The sequence below is a fragment of the Schistocerca cancellata genome, chromosome 4 (assembly GCF_023864275.1).
Source record: "Schistocerca cancellata isolate TAMUIC-IGC-003103 chromosome 4, iqSchCanc2.1, whole genome shotgun sequence".
Lineage (NCBI taxonomy): Eukaryota > Metazoa > Arthropoda > Insecta > Orthoptera > Acrididae > Schistocerca > Schistocerca cancellata.
The window spans coordinates 482396145-482415545 of record NC_064629.1 but is presented as its reverse complement, the minus strand read 5'-3'; positions in this window follow the sequence as shown (position 1 = coordinate 482415545).

Here is a 19401-nt window from a genome sequence, read left to right as displayed (position 1 = left end):
CCAGTCTACCTGATGTTGAAATTCTCTCATAAAATCTTCTGACAGCGTTTGACTTCTCTCTCTAAGCTTATCCTGAATGTGGACTTTCTAAGACAGTTAACTATCTATCTGAACACCTATAAATTTGAACTATTCAGTTTCGCTAATCATATGCCCATTCCATGAAATTAAAACGTCAGGTTTTTTGGAATTGTTTTTTAGAAACTGTAAAAACTAAGTCTTACCGTGATTTAGCATTAGTTTATTTTCTGCAAGCCATGAACTTAGATCATGAAGTGCACTATTCGAAACAAAGCCAATGTTGTACACAACATTCTTTACTACCAAGCTAGTGTCATCAGCAAACATAAATATTTTTAAGTTACTCGTAATACTAGAGAGCATAGCTTTTATATAAATAAGGAGTAGGAGTGGTCTCAATTCTGATTCCTAGGGCACCCCCACTTGACCGAACCCCACACAGACCTCACATCACAGCCATTTTCAACATTGTGAATAAATGACCTTTTGCTGCCTGTTGCTAAAGAAAAAGTTTAACCAATGGTGAGCTACTTCCTGTATTCCTTAATGGTCCAACTTCTGGAGCAATATTTTATGATCAATACAATCAAACGCCTTAGTTAAATCAAAAAATATGCATGTCGTTCAAAACCTTATGTTTAACCCTCACAGTACCTCACAGAGAAAGAGAAGACTACAGAAATATTTTCAGTTGTTAAACAACTTCTGAAGCCGAACTGTATATCTGATTGCAAACTGTGTGGTATAAAATGATCAATTATCCTTACATACACAGCCTTTTCAATAACTTTTGTAAACACTGATGGCATAGAAATAGGTCTCAAATTATGTACATTATCCCTTTCTCCCTTTTTATAAAGCGGCTTTACTATTGAGTACTTTAAGCGCTCAGGAATCTGACCATTCCTAAAGGAATATGGCTAAATACAGGGCTAACATGTGCAGCACAGTACTTTAATATTCTGCTAGACACTCCATCATAACCATGAGAGTCCTTAGTCTTCAGTGATTTAATTATTGACTCAATCTCCCTCTTGTCTGTATCACAGATGAGTATTTCAGACATCAATCTCGGAAAGTCATTTGCCAAGAAAGTTATACGATTCTCTGTAGCCAGTCTCTGTGGCCAAGCGGTTCTAGGCGCTTCAGTCCGGAACCGCGCGACTGCTACGGTCGCAGGTTCGAATCCTGCCTTGGGCATGGATGTGTGTGATGTTCTTAGGTCAGTTAGGTTGAAGTAGTTCTAAGTTCTAGGAGACTGATGACCTCAGATGTTAAGTCCCATAGTGCTCAGAGCCATTTGAACAATTCCCTGTAGAAACTAAATTTTTATTTAATACACCAGGGATGCTTAGAAAATGATTGTTTAATAGTGCACATATATCTGATTTATCAGTAACAGAAATATTTTTACTAGGAACTGACTTTATATCGTCGACATTGTGCTGCTGACCAGACACTCCTTTCACAATTGACCATATGGTTTTAATTTTATCATGTGAATTAGCTATTCTATTAGCATAACACATTCTCTTTGCCTTCCTAATAACATTTTTAAGCACCTCACAGTACTGTTTGTAATGGGCTGTAGGAGCTCGATTGTGACTACATCTAACATTTTGATATAATTCCCGCTTTGTTTTACATAATATCCTTATCCCACTAGTCAGGCACCCGGGCTGCCTACTACTGCTAGTGCCCCGTGTAGACCGTTCTAATGGAAGGCAACTCTCAAAAAGCACGAGAAATGTCTTCAGGAAACACAATGGAATTTATGGATGACCTATTGACAGCTGCAAGGTTGTGTTTATGGACAGAGGAGAAATTCTTTCAGATGACCAAATTGCAACTGGCAGGAGAAGCAAAGGCGTGCATGATGCATTATGAAGAGTCAAAAAATGCACTTACATTCGAGATGCTCAAGGAAGGTCTCTTGCATTGCAATAAGAAGGAAAACCAGTGAAGGTTATTTTATGGAGAACTGAGTGGGGTGTCACAAAAATGGTTCAAATGGCTCTGAGCACTATGAGACTTAACATCTGAGGTCATCAGTCCCCTAGAACTTAGAACTACTTAAACCTATCTAACCTAAGGACAGTACACACATCCATGACCGAGGCAGGATTCGAACCTGCGACCGTAGCGGTCGTGCGGTTCCAGACTGAAGCGCCTAGAACCGCTCGGTCACAACGGCCGGCGTGGGGTGTCACACAGGCGAAACGATAAATAGAAAGTTTTGTCGACAAGTTAAGACAGATTGTCGCTAATACCCTTGGGTTGCCAGTGATTGATGAAGCGAACAAAGTTATTCTTCAGGGAGCGGAACATAGGTTGCTGGATGCTGTGTAAGAGGTCTGCCAACTGATGCGTCAAGAAGAGTGTGTGGAGAGGCTCTGAATGACATAGTAGCCAACATCATATTGGACGCAGAGCTTGAAGAGGTAGACATAACGATAGGAATACTGATAGAAGTTAAAGAAAGAGTCTGTCTTCTCTACTAACGTAAGGTGTTATCGATGTAGATAACGAGGTCCTAATCAGAGGCAGTGTCGCCAAACGCAGTGTAAAAAATATGGAGTGGTTGGGCATATAGTGTAGTGTTGTACGAGCAAGGGGCAAAATGGGCAACGGTGCCAATCGATCGTTAAATACAAATGGGTATTCCAAATCTGTCGGATGGCATTTCCAGTTAGATTCGATACTATGACGATGCATGCATAGGTGAAGTGCTGATTAATATGCATATTAAACGCTAAAGAGCACTGGTAATTGTTGAACACAGGGGCGCAGGTGTTTGTAGTAAGTTTCGAACTCTTGGGTAGTAGACAGTTAAACAACCAAGTTATAGGTGGCGTTGAGTTGGGAATAGTTATGTAGAATAGCTTGGTTCAGCTGTACTAGGTTTGCAGGTAGGATCAATACAGTTCTAGGAAAGTATGGAAGTTTTCCTCCGTGTAAGTGAAGGGTACGTCTCAATCCTTGGATTAGATTTCCTGCATCAACATCATGCAAAGATTGATCTTTGGCAGCACATTGTGGAACTCGGTGGAATTTTTTCTGACTGGGGAAAGCTGTAGACGTACTGCCACAAGGTTGGTCCTTCATGAAAGACGAACCTATTACACTGTGTGAAAAATCATTCAGAATACATTCGTCTGCTAAGGTGTTGCAAGGGAGAGGGAATTTTTTTGGGTCATTTTGAGAATGTAACTACCTGTTAGCGCGTTGTGTGTGGTAGAACAGCTAGAGGAGAATGATGAATTATATGCAACACCACGTCTTGCACACAGGAACGTCGTACACACGAAGGAAGTGGATGGTAAATGGGTTTTTTCCTGTTAGTTTGGATAATTTTGGTGCCAATGAAGTAAGTTAGGAAAAAGGTTATTACTTGCTAATCTAGATGTTCTCAACAGATCAACTGTGGCTTCAGTCATATACAAACCTGCAGTACAACTGCATTATGTGCAAAAGTGGGCATTTTAAAGAAACAGAATGGGTACCCATGGAAGAGCCTCAGTTAGAACCTAAGGGCCTACTTAATCCTGATGGACTGTCACTACCAACCCCCAAAATATTCTGACCAGTGGTAACTCACCTGTGGACTGGAAACCATCAGAGGTATCCTATCATTTACGACCGAAAATGCAAGAATTTACTGACTAGAAATTAAATAATGGTCATAATTGAGAGAAGTAGTAGTCTATTGGGAACACTGGTGATTACAGTACTCTATAAATCAATGGATGGTAGAAAGGAATATATATTCTGTTGAAATTATTGCTGATATTTGAATAGTAGAATTAATCAAAATGCTTATCCAATACCGAGCATTATGAAGACCATGGATAACTTAGGAAAGTGTAAATAAATCTTCACAATAGGCTTAAAAATCCGTACTATCATTCACTACTAGTGCCAGAGAACCGAAAAAAGACTGCATTTACAGTCCCTTGGGGTCATTAGCGTTAAGGGGTTTGAAGCCGCGACAATGCATGGTATATCTTGACGACATAATCGTATTTTCAAAAGATATGGCGGAACATGTACAATGGTTAAAATGAGTTTTTAAGATATTATGTTCTGCACACCTGACCTACAGCGTTGAAAGATGTCTTTTTGTATTAAGGGAAGTAAGCAATTTAGCACATGTGATGAGCCACGATGGCATGAAAATGGATCCCACGTTGCAACACGCAGTGCAGAGTTTCTTGGCACCACACACAAGTTAAAAATTAGTCATGTTTAGGACTAGTTAAATACCACAGAAAATCTGCGATAGGCTCTGCAGATATGGCAAAACTACTTACACACTTTTTCAGTAAGAGTATAACATTCCAGTAGACAACAGATTGTCAAGCGACATTTGAAGAACCGAAAAAGGCACTAACAGTTATCCCTGTGTTGAAGTAAAGTTGTATGACATGAATAGCTGGGAGAACCCGAAAGGCCCATTCAGCCACCTAATCGGAAAGATTTCTCCAATTCTTTACACCTGAAGACACTTTTACTTTGGGAAGTATAAGAAACGTGTATACAAGTGTATTTTTTAAGTGTAGGTGACTGTGTTGAGTGTGTGTATAGTGTTCATGTTGGAGATGATAAGAAAAGGGAGAATATGAACCTAAGGGCTCGCTTATCGCCTACTCCTCTTGAAGAGCACCAGTGAGGCCGCCGAGCTTTACACCATGACCGAGCTTACACCAATGACTTTACACCATTACCCCTCCTGTCACCACTGCCATAAAGGCAAAGGGGATATTGTCGCCAGCATGTACCCAGAAGGTCATCTGTCTAAGCATTGGCTATGCCCAATGGTGCTTAACTTTGTTGATTTGACAGGAACCAGTGTATCCACCTTGAAACAGCCATTGACAGCTTTGTGTTGACCTTCCCAGACTGTGAAAGGCTATTTAACTTATCATGCGAAGCTAGAAACCGGGCAGTTGGTTGTAATCTGATCGAAGAAATACAGGATTTTGAGCATTAAGTTTTTTACACTTTACAGCAATTGAACAAGGCTGGGAAAAATTTCTCTACCACTGAGAAGGAGGTGTTGAGCTTGATATGCAGCATCATGTATCTCAGATGTTATCAGTATGGCAAGAATTTGACAGATCATGCAGCTGTAAAATGACTGTTAGGTTTTGAAGGTTCCATCGGGTAAACTTAAACACTGTGCATTAAAACTGACTGAGTTTGATCTTTAAGTGCTTCACCAACTTCTTAAAGATAAGGTAGCACAAATGGGTTCAGCTGGAAGGCTGGTGTAATATGGGCACTGGGTGGTAGCCTTGCAGAATGCCAGAAGGTACTGGTTGCTGATGCAGATTGCAATCTATTCACTACACAGCCACAGTGTGCCATTCACAATAGGCTGTTAATTAGGACTACAAGGCTTGCGCCGCGCGTGGTAGTGCCTGCTGCACTATGGGAAGAGTTATCAAAGAAAGCACGTGAACGTGTGGTATCTGGGTACGACAGATCAGAGGGTAACTTAGTGTTGTTGGTGGAGAGTACAGAAACAAGATGTGGATCAGTATGTAAAACTTTTTCTGCCATATGCACAACGTGCAGATTTGAATTGTTGCCTGAGGCATCCAAGCAATTCGAGATGACTGGAATGGATATTTTAGGATCTTTTAGCCAGACACCAGCACGAAACCGCTACATTCTTAATATTATAGATCATTTATCACGATATGCTGTGATGATTGTTATTCCAAATCAATAGGCAAACACAGCAGCGCGTAGAAAGATAAATAAGTGGTTGCTGAAATTTAGTGACGTTAAGTAGATTATCATGGACCACAGTACCTACTTCATGTCAGACTTGATGAGGCAGTTGTGTCATGTGTTACGTATTCCTAAACTAAGGCCTAACCCTGTACATACACAAGATAAAGGGAGGAGAGAATGTATTCATTCTCGTTAGATCGGTAAGATACTGAGTTATTACAATTTTAGCCACCTTAATGACTGGTATGTTTACTTACCATATATGGTGGCAGCGTATAATTCGAAAGTATGTGGTAGCACTGGTATTTTTCCATGCTACTAGGTGGTGTGTGGTAGGAAAATGCCTCCGTTATTTGACATAGTTACATCGAAAACGGGAAGGAAAGGGGAACCGGTAGGAAACTTCGAGAGAACATTGAAGGATGCATCAAAGTGAGTGCAAAAAGCGAACACCATGGCCCTTGAAAGTCAGGAGAGCATTGTGCAGTGTAGTGGTAAATTTCCAGAATATCGAGTAGGGTAGTAGGTGATGTTGACAAGCAAGTGTATGTCAAACTGCAGTTGCCAACGCGAACCATTACTGACAACATGTAGTGCCTTCGTCCTTATAAAGGCGCTCCGGGGTCATTGCCACATGGGGTAGCACCACTCCCTAAGAAGAGAGTGAGTAGCGGGAGAAAGAGTGTGAAGCCGGGAACACTTGCACAAGCAGTACTCGAAATGCTATACTCATCAATGTCGCGAAAATCGACGGGTATACTACCAAGAATAATTTTAAGTGCGGTCTTTGTAATGTGGTGTTTACATTATACTTTAGCGTGTAGGGATTTTCATCGAACTGTTGAGGTTGTTAGGATGCTCATTATCGTTAGTGAAGCCTGACATTGTCAGCAAGGAGACAGCAGTCTTAATCTAATTTATTCAATAAAATTTTTTTGAATATAGAAAACATGGTTGTAGAAAGCAACTGAAACTAGTTATCATGCTTCAATTGCATAATGAAAAATGTGATCTAGGCAGTAAATGTTTGTGTGGTAAATTTTTTAACGTAATAAATTCGTTGTTTGTGGTTATGTGTAGAAGAATCCTAGGATTCAAGCAATCGTTGCTAAGGGTTGTAGCTTGTACATGCAACTTTTGCTAGGGGAGGTTAGTTCGTTATTTAAATTTATTTGTGTATCGTTCCACATGGGGTGGAGATTATTGTGGTAATTTGGGTGGTGTGTGTTGGTGAGAGGATGTCAGTTGGTGTAGATTATGAATACTAGATCTTTAGAAAAAGTATGACTTCGTGTTTGGTAGTGTCTATTCAGGTCATGCCGTCTACTATGTGAAAGAGTACATAAACAGAAAATGCAAAATTCTATTCCTGATGGATGTGCTATAAACAAAACTAAAGACATCCGAAGTATAAAGTGAAGTCCTCGAAAATATCTGCCATAATTCATTTCTGGAACTCAGTATGCAGTGAAAATTCCCCAGATCTAAGAACATTTGTACGTAGTTATACAGACCTATGTCTCTTTGAGATGACATACAGATGAATACAAAGCTTTTCATCCATGACATTTACTGAAGGCAAAACAAAGTACGGATAAAATAATCAAATTAATGGTGGGAAAGGTACCTGACCTGTAGCAGACGATGTTTAAATACATTATTTAATCATTTAAAGATGTTAATTAAGCCTACAAACAACCTTTCTTTTAGGCTATTAAGCATCGGCCAGGACTCCTTCTAGTGATCGGAGACTACAGGCAGCTCCAAGTTCCAAACTCTCAGTACTTCATCTCGCTCCGAGCTCTCTCTCTCTCTCTCTTCATATTGAGAAATATGGCCCAGAGTTATCTCCACCAAACGAAACACTCCGGCAGCTGTAGCACCATGAGCGGACTCAACGACACTACTCACCCTCTCACTGAAGACATGATTTCTGACTACTGATGATTGGTTCTCTAATAAGTGTGTGTCTTTTGAGCTGAGGTAAATTAATTGATGTAATTGCGTGAGTCAGTTGTTCTTTTACCTTCTCTGTGAGAAGAAGATCCAATCCGTATCCCTGTTGTCTAACCCTGACAATGAACTTATGAAGGTACTAGAGCTGCTTGAACTGTATAATGCATTTGAACTCCTCTGTGAAATAAATAGCGTATTTCTCGCTAAATGTTGGAAAATCCCAGTATGCGTCGAACGCTGAAGTAACAGGAGTTCGTGAGAACACATCATAGAGCTGTCTTCCAATTTGGTACTTAGCTGTAGCAAAGAACATCAAATTAAGTTAATGTTGTTGTGTTACAGCGCAATAAGTAGATGAAAAAAATGGCAGCTGCCGTTAGATTGCTGGGGTTGTCAACAGTCGGATACATAACGGAAGTCGACACGATGTGCGCCGACTTGTACCTACACCTACCGATCACAATTAGAGCAGCGAAGCTCAGCCTCCAAACTAAGAACTGTATGTTAATGAAGTGGGTCCCACACTATTGCAGTTATAAGAGACTACATTCACAAAGAACTACATTAGGTTTTACGATAAAGCTCTTGGGGTGTTATGCAGAATTGTGCTGGAGCTGTAATCAGAACTCAACTGCGTTTTCGTATGTTTTCTGCAGTAAAATTGGGACTATCATTATTGCAGTTATCTCATAAACAATTGTCTGCACTAAAAATGTCATTAAGGCTTCCGGTAGAGCTCTTGGTGTGCTATTCAGAATCGTGATCGCAATTTTATTTTCACTAATCGCACAAATATTCTGTTATAACATCAAAATTTCCCCGATTACTAGTGTTGTCTTCGCGAGATTTTTCAGAACTATTGATATTTAGTAGAGAAAATTCTAGAACTATTGCATATCTATCAAGAACTCAGAAAAATATGAATATTTTTCGAAAGTCGGATGCCAACTTCACATCTATTCAGAATTGTGATAAATGCTCTTTTTCGCAAAATTCTACAGAACTGTTAACAATTTTTACAGAGAGCTCCAGAACTATAGCATACCTATAAAGAACTCAGAAGAAAATTTATATTTCTCGAAAGTCTGGTGTCAGCTTCACATGGGTCGATCTTCGAATAGAGAAGGCGTGCTGTGTCACGGTTCTGCCTCTTCCAGCGACTTTGCACAGGAAGTTACACCAGGATGGTATAATAACCTGCGGTACAAAGACCAATTAGATGTTTCCGAGAAAGACACCGTAAGCGGATTATGCCGACACTATATTATTAAACAGCCAGAGCTGTGAAGTTGTTGACACAATGGGAAACACTGGCCACACTCGAGCGAATTGTAGCGACGGGCCACGGAACATCCTCGCGATTGTAGCCGTCATTTCATCAATGATGCGCCCATTGAGAGCCTCATGGCCCAGAATATGTAGTGAGATTGTACATGACACCAAACTTTTCTTGGTTGGAGTGTGCAACTGATGATATTGTTGAGAGTTACAAAAAAAGAAAGGGAGACATGTCGGAACAGAAGAGTCTGCAGGGAACTAAACGATGTACTTCTTTGTCAATATGAATTATGCCGCGCAAGTAGCTGGACGGAGTACAGTAACTTAAGTCCTTCTAAGAACATAAACATATACTTTTGTAGCTTAAAAGGTAACAGTGAGGCGTAGGTTCAAACAAACTTGCAGATGAGACTCCTGGATAAACAGTGTTTGACAGTGTTGCGTAAAGACTGGTTGTATGTTCAAACTAAGTTAACAAATCATAACACATTCCAGAATTACATGTCTACGGAACGCAATGAAGAAAACCGCACTGCCGCAGCTGGTGTATAATTAAAAGTGTTTAATATTTTTGTTGTAATTTAATTGTTACCTTGTTCACCATTATTGTACATTAAGCAAAGAGAATATGCTTCACCTCTTTTTAATAAAAACGAAATTAGGGAAAAGCTTTGCTGTTCTTCTGTTTTTTTTTCGCCATAGCAAGACAATATCTACTAGTTTAAAATTTATTCTGTGCCACTTTTATGAAAAATCTAAGGAGTGGGTAGTTTGGCCTCAAAAACCTAAGATACACAACACTATGCCAAATTCATTTTAAAAACATTTTGGAAATCGTTTTGGTATAGTAAACTGCAGTGAAATTAAGTGTGAAAGACCCATAACTGTACGACAACGCACTTTAAGGTTCTTTCACTAGAAGAAAATGTTCTCCTTGGTATGTTTGCTTACCATGTATGGTAGCAGTGTATAATTCGAAAATATGTGGTAGCACTGGCCTTTTCCCATGCTACTAGGTGGTGTGTGGTAGGAAAATGTCTTCGTTATTGGACTTAGTTATATCGAAAATGGGAAGGAAAGGGGAACTGGTAGGAAGCTTCGAGAGAACATTCAAGGATGTATCAAAGTGAGTGCAAAAAGCGAACACCATGGCCCTTGAAAGTCAGGAGAGCATTGTGCTGTGTAGTGGTAAATTTCCATAATACCGAGTAGGGCAGTAGGTGATGTTGACAAGCCAGTGTATGTCAAACTGCAGTTGCCAACGCGAACCACGAGGAATAAGACAGAGAACTTCATTACGTGGTTCCAGGGACTGTGGAAAGTGTTTGAAATTACATAGCCAGTGCACGTCAAATTACAGTTGCCAGCGCGAACTACTATCGACAACGTACAGTGTCACGTGTTCTGTCACAGCCAGTCAGAATAAAACTACACTCCTGGAAATTGAAATAAGAACACCGTGAATTCATTGTCCCAGGAAGGGGAAACTTTATTGACACATTCCTGGGGTCAGATACATCACATGATCACACTGACAGAACCACAGGCACATAGACACAGGCAACAGAGCATGCACAATGTCGGCACTAGTACAGTGTATATCCACCTTTCGCAGCAATGCAGGCTGCTATTCTCCCATGGAGACGATCGTAGAGATGCTGGATGTAGTCCTGTGGAACGGCTTGCCATGCCATTTCCACCTGGCGCCTCAGTTGGACCAGCGTTCGTGCTGGACGTGCAGACCGCGTGAGACGACGCTTCATCCAGTCCCAAACATGCTCAATGGGGGACAGATCCGGAGATCTTGCTGGCCAGGGTAGTTGACTTACACCTTCTAGAGCACGTTGGGTGGCACGGGATACATGCGGACGTGCATTGTCCTGTTGGAACAGCAAGTTCCCTTGCCGGTCTAGGAATGGTAGAACGATGGGTTCGATGACGGTTTGGATGTACCGTGCACTATTCAGTGTCCCCTCGACGATCACCAGTGGTGTACGGCCAGTGTAGGAGATCGCTCCCCACACCATGATGCCGGGTGTTGGCCCTGTGTGCCTCGGTCGTATGCAGTCCTGATTGTGGCGCTCACCTGCACGGCGCCAAACACGCATACGACCATCATTGGCACCAAAGCAGAAGCGACTCTCATCTCTGAAGACGACACGTCTCCATTCGTCCCTCCATTCACGCCTGTCGCGACACCACTGGAGGCGGGCTGCACGATGTTGGGGCGTGAGCGGAAGACGGCCTAACGGTGTGCGGGACCGTAGCCCAGCTTCATGGAGACGGTTGCGAATGGTCCTCGCCGATACCCCAGGAGCAACAGTGTCCCTAATTTGCTGGGAAGTGGCGGTGCGGTCCCCTACGGCACTGCGTAGGATCCTACGGTCTTGGCGTGCATCCGTGCGTCGCTGCGGTCCGGTTCCAGGTCGACGGGTACGTGCACCTTCCGCCGACCACTGGCGACAACATCGATGTACTGTGGAGACCTCACGCCCCACGTGTTGAGCACTTCGGCGGTACGTCCACCCGGCCTCCCGCATGCCTACTATACGCCCTCGCTCAAAGTCCGTCAACTGCACATACGGTTCACGTCCACGCTGTCGCGGCATGCTACCAGTGTTAAAGACTGCGATGGAGCTCCGTATGCCACGGCAAACTGGCTGACACTGACGGCGGCGGTGCACAAATGCTGCGCAGCTAGCGCCATTCGACGGCCAACACCGCGGTTCCTGGTGTGTCCGCTGTGCCGTGCGTGTGATCATTGCTTGTACAGCCCTCTCGCAGTGTCCGGAGCAAGTATGGTGGGTCTGACACACCGGTGTCAATGTGTTCTTTTTTCCATTTCCAGGAGTGTAGATATTGCACATGACGCGTATTAATGTTATGCATATAACATTCTCTTATTTCATAATTACGATAAACATACTTGCGAAACTTACTTTGATTGTAATCGCATAAGGTTATTGATGAACACTGGTTTCTCTTAAACAATTGTCCGACACTTCCACACCCATTATTTCCTTAACCTTAAAAACATGATTACTGTACTGAAGAACCAGACTTTTCTTTATAATATGAGCCCTGGAATACCATGGCTGGAAGCCAACATGAATTAGGCCTGTAGTATCGGACGCCGTATCCAAGACTTGGACCAGAATACGGCTGTCCTCTCGCTCTCTCATTCATAAAGGTTTCTGCTCTTGGTGCTAGAACGGCTCGCAGTCAAAAATAATGCATTTGAATGCTCCCTACAGCGGAGGAGCGGGCAAATGACTACATTGAAAAACCTATGCAGTTGTACTACGAAATAAAATGACCCATGAGCATTACACGAAGAAAAATATAAAAAATAGGGCGTATGAAGAGATGCTTAAAACAACTAGACGATCCTCCAGATGTGGACCAAATGGTAGTAAAAACTAAGTCATAAAACTTGAGATACGAAGTTTCAGAAAAGAATGAACTCGCGAACTACGATGGGGAACCAAAACGGAATGTGACTATTGGTCGTCTACGCAGTGTCTCAGACAGTGCACTACAGTATTTCAGAAAAGTACTCAAAAGGTGGAGGCCTCTGAAGGAAGCGAAAACGGAAAGGCTGAATTGTATAAACCATTACAAAGTAGCTTGTACTATGTTCGTTGTAACATTATGCACGTTGCAATGTTACGCAAATTGTCTTAAGTTCCTTGAGGTACAAGTATTACGAGTTACTTCTCTTTACAAAGGACGAAGAACGCCCTCATTCTAGTATATCAAACCTTCACGATTCCCTGTGTAGTGCAGACGATTCAGAAATCAAACCTTTGTCCTGGGGAAAATCCTTCAAGCGGTACTCTGTCTTGTTACTGTAACATGATATACACCTGGTAGCGAGTACACATAACAACAAATGTTACAGCACCCGAAGAAGACTGATAGGTCTGACGTCGAATATTTCGCATAAATTGAAAACAACAACTTGGCAGAACACCATTAATCATTAACACTCCCGATTGCAAGGAGAGTTGGAGTACCTTATGCCCACCTTTTGAAAGTATTACAGTATAGTCAGTAACTTTATATTTTAAAATTTGGAAAAAAAAAATTATTTTCAGTGTTCCTTCTGACATGCGTGCATGCATCCATGCATTCATTACAGCGTAACGCGGAATAACACAGGCCTCGCATTATCGTATTTATTCGCCGACACCCGACAAGCGACTTTGAAATAAAATGTCTTCCAACACGGGAATATACTTAATGGATGTACGAATACAGGTTGTAGACATGTGGTTGACGACTCTTGGCAGTTTGGCTGTGGCCGTGAGTCTTGTTCGGATAGTAAAATAGGAAGGCGACCGCTCGCGAGAAGCGGGAAATACGGGTTTGAGTCCTGGTCCACATTTCGTGCATTCCTAAGTAGGCCTTGTAGTCGTCACGTTGTCTTAGAGACTCAAGCATACCCATATGGCTGGAATGTTACCTTTCAGTAACCCTTTTTCTCACCTATTTTGTGATATATTTCTTTTGTGAAATATATGGGAACGCATCATACAGACTGCCAGTGGACGCCATAGTTTTCTGCTTTCTGACGCTCATAATTACTTCTTCTCGACGATATAAAAGAGTTTCAAAATCCGAAAATCTACTAGAATAAGTCTTGATATGGTAAAGAATGTGATCTTTATCATTAATGTAACCTTTATTTGCCTAAACTGCGAGTTTATAAAATGATGTGAAGGATTTCTATTGTGCTAGCAATCACCTTCAGATTATAAAATATCGTTACAGAGGACAACACGTCACATGTTGTATATGAAGTACTGAGTCATTTACACTGTTCTTGATTGTACAGCGTATGACATGTTACACTCTGTAACGATAGTTTATGATCTGGAAGTAATTGCTACCACAACTGAAACTGGTCATATCATTTTATAAACTCGCGATCTACACGAATACAGGTTATACTGTACTACAATCAAATACTGTACAGTACTTCCGGCGAGACACAATCCGCGCTCCTAAAGTCCGCCGCCTGTGCCTGTGGCCCTTTGACCATGCACCGCAGTTCTGCAGCCGTGGATAAATGACATAAATCCGCTGATCTACGTCACAGACGAAGACACCCTGATTCGGGTCAGATGTGAAATACTCCATCAGATTGGGGGGCCTGGGCCGGCCGGTGTGGCCGTGCGGTTAAAGGCGCTTCAGTCTGGAACAGCGTGACCGCTACGGTCGAAGGTTCGAATCCTGCCTCGGGCATGGATGTGTGTGATGTCCTTAGGTTAGTTAGGTTTAATTAGTTCTAAGTTCTAGGCGACTGATGACCTCAGAAGTTAAGTCACATAGTGCTCAGAGCCATTTGAACCATTTGGGGGGGCCTGTACGTCAGCGGGGAACGACGGGCCTGATATCGGCGGACGGGTTCAGCAAAAATTAACCGCGGAACTGGCTCCTGTGTGACCAGTTAAAGCCGGGGCAATGGTTTCGCGGCTGGTGAACGGTTACGCCTTGCGCCTCAATCCTTTTATGACTCAGATGGCAGAAGCGCTACCGTTTCACAAACAGCAGGAGGCCTTGCTCTCATGGATACTGCCAATATTACACAGGCATGATCGCATGATCGCTCACCACCAGCAGCTACCTACAAGGTGAGATCTGCGACATTCTGCGAGTTGAAATGGGCCAACAAGCTGTTGCCGTCAGACTTAATCTTCACAATCTGCAGATCTGCTGTCCACGCTGGTGACGTAGTGCCTACCAACCGGCAGGGCATCTACTGGCTACCTTCCAACCACTGCTGGCCATCTACTTTGGAGTGCATGGTTCAAGCCTGGACCATCTAGCTGGCCAGCCGTCATTGCCTGTGCAGCAAAATGCTCTGCCTGCCCCCTTTGCCTCTGCAGGCGCACGTGATCGTTGGAAGCGGCCATCGTCCATATTGAGGTCCACAACTGAATTGTGTCTGCCCCAGAGCTTCTAGTACCCAACTTCGTAGTCATGTCAATTGCAACAGCTGCCTCCGCCGGACGACACACGCTGCCCTGTCCACTGCCTGAGCCAGCGCCACCCCTACAATTCCTCTGGGACTGCATCGCGTCGTCCTGCAGCCGACCACTGCCTAGGGGACACCACACGCTTACGTGACAATAGGCAGGCCGTAGGCGAACTAACAGAGGGACCATATAAACTTACCAACATCGATTTGATTCACATTGAGAGGGTGTGTAGTGTACGACTTGGAATTCAACATAGTACGTAAACAGGAGCAATCAACTCTCAATCGTATCATAGAATATTGAGTTTCCAAATTTTTGACATGCTTATATATTCTGTATAGTCGCTGAGCTACAACGCGTCCGCAGCTGATTGAATAGGTAGTTAATTTGATAAATGAGAGATCTCTGGATCGAATATGCTTATGGGTACTTTTTTTCATTACCACTCCCACGTTGTTCTGCCAACGTCCACAATTAAAGTAATTCCCCTCAAATGTACTCCGCTGGTGCAGTCTAGTGACGTTTATTTTCATATTCAGGAGGAAAATCTTATAAATACAAAATTGCACGTATGTTATCGAAGAGAATAGATATATAGCACCTAGAGGAGGCTGCATAAATATTCAGTCAATCGTACGCCATCAGTCGTTTTTACCAATATTTGGATACATGGTTCGATATGCCTGGTACGCTGTTAATCTGTCTAATAACCGAGAACCGTTTATGAATGTAAACCAAGTGTGTTTTGTAACAGACACATTGAAAAACCATACAGATGGAAAAACTGGACATTCATCACACGTGTTGTGTGTCGCAATAATTATTGTTTTCGATGTTTCCACGATCTGTATAATCCTGATACGTGCAGTGCTTCATACTTTAAATACAATTATTGAACTATATGAAAACAAACGTAAATTGGTTACAAATTACGGTGTGCACACATTTTATTCAACATGCAAACATCACTACACATATTTGGATTTAGATTATGACATGTTCGACCTGCCTGCCATCATTGGTGATGACGAATAACAAACTTCTGCATCATTCACTAAAGTGTCGGAAATTCGATGCTGTTGATGACCTTCTGAATGGCTGTTTTCAGCTCAGGGGTTATTGCTGTACACCTTGTATTTAATACAGCTTCACAAAAACGAGTCGCATGTGTTCAGATTCGGAAAATATGGTGGCCAATCGAGGCATATGCGAGTGGCCCCTGGGTACCCCAGAGCCAGAATGAGGTTCCCAAAGTTCTCCTCTAGGATATCAAACGGTGTCCTGCTTCAATGGGGTCCAACTCCGTCTTGCTTGAACCACATCTTGTCGAAATCAGGGTCACTTTGCGTAATGGGGTTAAAATCATCTTCCAAAACATTCGTGTACCGGTCGGTAGTCACTGTGCCATCAAGGAATATCGCACCGATTGTTCCATGACAGGACGTTGCACACCACACAGTCACCTGTTGAGGGTGAAGAGATTTCTAGATCGCGAAATGCGGATTCTCAGTCCCCCAAATGCGCCACTTTTGCTTATAGACTAACCCATCCAAATGGAAGTGGGCTTCGTCACTAAAGCAAATCATATTCATATCAAAATCACAGTTCATTTAGAGGAATGTGTCACGTTTTTACGATGCCGCCGCCTCATGCTTGAGGGACCTGAACGGGAACCTGTGCGTGGCTTGGCAGCTGACAGTGCATCCTGACTCCTAGGAGCGTGTGCAGTAGCCTCCTGTGCTGTCTAGTGGACGGGGGCGGCGGGCGGTGCCTGTGCGCATTGTTTTTGTGTCTGTTTTATTATTTTGGGAGCAGGTCTGTAGGCTGTGCTATGCATTATTTGGAAAGTTTACGAGTTGATTTCGCGTCTGTGCATGATTGTACTGTATTATTTAGGAGGAGTCTGCATGTCTGTGTACTGTGTACTGAAATTATTTCGGTAATTTAGGAGTTGTTGGCGTGTCTGCAGAACGTTATTTCGGTAATTTAGGGTTAGTTTACAGGTCTGTAGGATGTGTAGTGTGACCCCAAGCATATCAGAGCGTGTGTTTTTGTATCAGTGTGATAAATATACTGTCTCAAATCCATACCTAAATAAATAAAGTACACTCCTTCCCCTCTCAAGCAGCCCAGCGCAGGCTGAGTCATTTTCCCTTCCAGACAGCCATCTTGGGCTACATCATGGAATGGACGACACTGCCCTCTGGTGGCGGTACTGTGTACTAGGTCAGTTGGACTCCAGACCCCATGGTGACCACCCTCGATTTTCCCCCGCCATCTTGGATTACGTCACAGAATGGATGACAGTGCCCTGTGGTGACTGTACTGTGTACTAGCTCCAGACATCTTGGTGAACACACTGTTTCCCACCATTACCCCTCCAACCAAGACTACAATCTGGGATTATGTAATTGGAGGGATGACAGCGCCCTCTGGTAGTGGTAGTGTGTATTAGGTCAGTTGGACTCTGGACCTCATGGTGAATACACTGGATGGCTGTACTGCCTCTAATTGTTTGAATAAATAGTGTATGCAAAATAAAGACTTTTGTCCAACACAGATTGAGTCCTCTTCCTGCCATTCCTAGGGCGAGGTGGAGGTCAGATGAGTTAGGTTAGTGGAGGTAGCCCAAGTGACCCTTTTTCCCACCACTTTCTTAGGTTAGTAGAGGTGTGTTGCATTGTCCTGATGGAGTTTGAACTTCCCACCATTTTCTGGGGGAGGGAGGGAAGGGGGGTTAGGTTAGTGGAGGTAGCCCAATTGAACTATCTTCCTGCCAAAATTCAAACTTTCCACCAAAATCCGCCATCTAGGATGACGTCATCGCCGCCATCTTGGATACATCTGGCAACAATGGAGAGTGGGGTAGAACATACTTAGTCCCCCTACTCACGGCGTCTTCTTATCGATGCAGTGGAGACAGATCTCCGCGAAGCTCATTGACGCTTTTGAGACCAAGCACACTGATAAAGCACAAAGAAGCACTACCTATGGAGCATTCTTGAGGTCTGGAGTGACAATCTATTCCAGGGCTTTGGATACATTAGGTAAAATGCTGGCGCTTTGGGTGCAGTAGGTAAACTGCTGATTGCCTGTGGTTATAGGTTTATGTCCTTAATAATAGGCTGGACTATACTACTTTTCCATGGAGTGAGATATGTCTGGTCCACAACAGAAGATGTGCTACGTTAGTGAAGAGTAGTACTAAGTTATCCAATACATTACTTATCATTGTAATCCTGATATTCTTGTTACCTATCGCTTCAGAAGGGATTCTCATTACTGTTTTCTGGAATTGTATGGTGTAACGTCTTTCTGGTCTCCATGTTACATGTATTGTCTGTGACATCTTACTCGGGCGTTGTGATTTCGATAAGCTGGCAGGGCGTACAGGAATCCCTGAGGGGGACTCAGTGAAGAGGGAGGACTAGGTGAAAGCTTCACTGGATTCCATGGGCAGCACAATAGCGTCGGACCTCGGTCCTCGAGGAGCATGGCCAGTGGCTGGCTAGAGGAGGCTGACCTAACACAAAGATCCGCTGCAGTCTGTCACCAAACTTTCGCTAACACCTCCTTCATTCCTGGGATGGTAGGCAGGTATTTGCAGAACCTTCGCATGGTGACGTTTTGCCTTCTGGTGGTGGTGCTGTATAAAGCCTTTTGACACAGTGATCCATCGAAAATTCGTTAGTGGAGTCTTATCGCACGCTGACGTGACATGTGAGGTAGTTTTCAGGTGGGCTGTGCCGTTAACAGAGTGTCTTTGGGAAGGTAAGTGTATCACTGTGTCCCAAAATTCATTTGTGTGGCGGTATTCTGTATGCACCTGTAGCACTACGTAATTATTCCACAGAATCGTAGTATATGTGTGATTCTGTACATCCTATCGAAGAGGTGCTTATGGATAATGCGGTATGGCACCAAAGCCTGATACAAGTGTTTCAACTGAAAGCCACTTCGGCGAATCGTGTATTCTTGAGCCAACGGCACCTGCTTTTTCCTCAGATGTTAACACATCAAAGTACAAACAGGGCCCGTGTAACTGTCCTATCCTCTGTGACTGTCGATGGAAACCGCAGTCGCCACCATTTCGTTGCCCACGACAGTTGAGCCTTGCAGTAGCGTTCTTCCCCAATCATGGTACCCATGGAAAACTCAGTACACAGCTGGACATTGAAGTCCAATGCCTGCACGTCCTTGGACGTCGTGTGTCCTATGCATCGGGCACCCACGATATGGTAGTGATGGTATCACACGTCTTGCCTGTCCTAAACTGGGGTGTCACTTCGACATCATGTACAGTGTTTGAAGACATCAATTTACGTAACAGGCCAAACTGTTACATTGTGCACTATAAGGGCAGGGTAGGGGGGAGAAGGTTGTTACACATGCCTCGTGACGGCAATGTGCAGGAGGTCGAGCG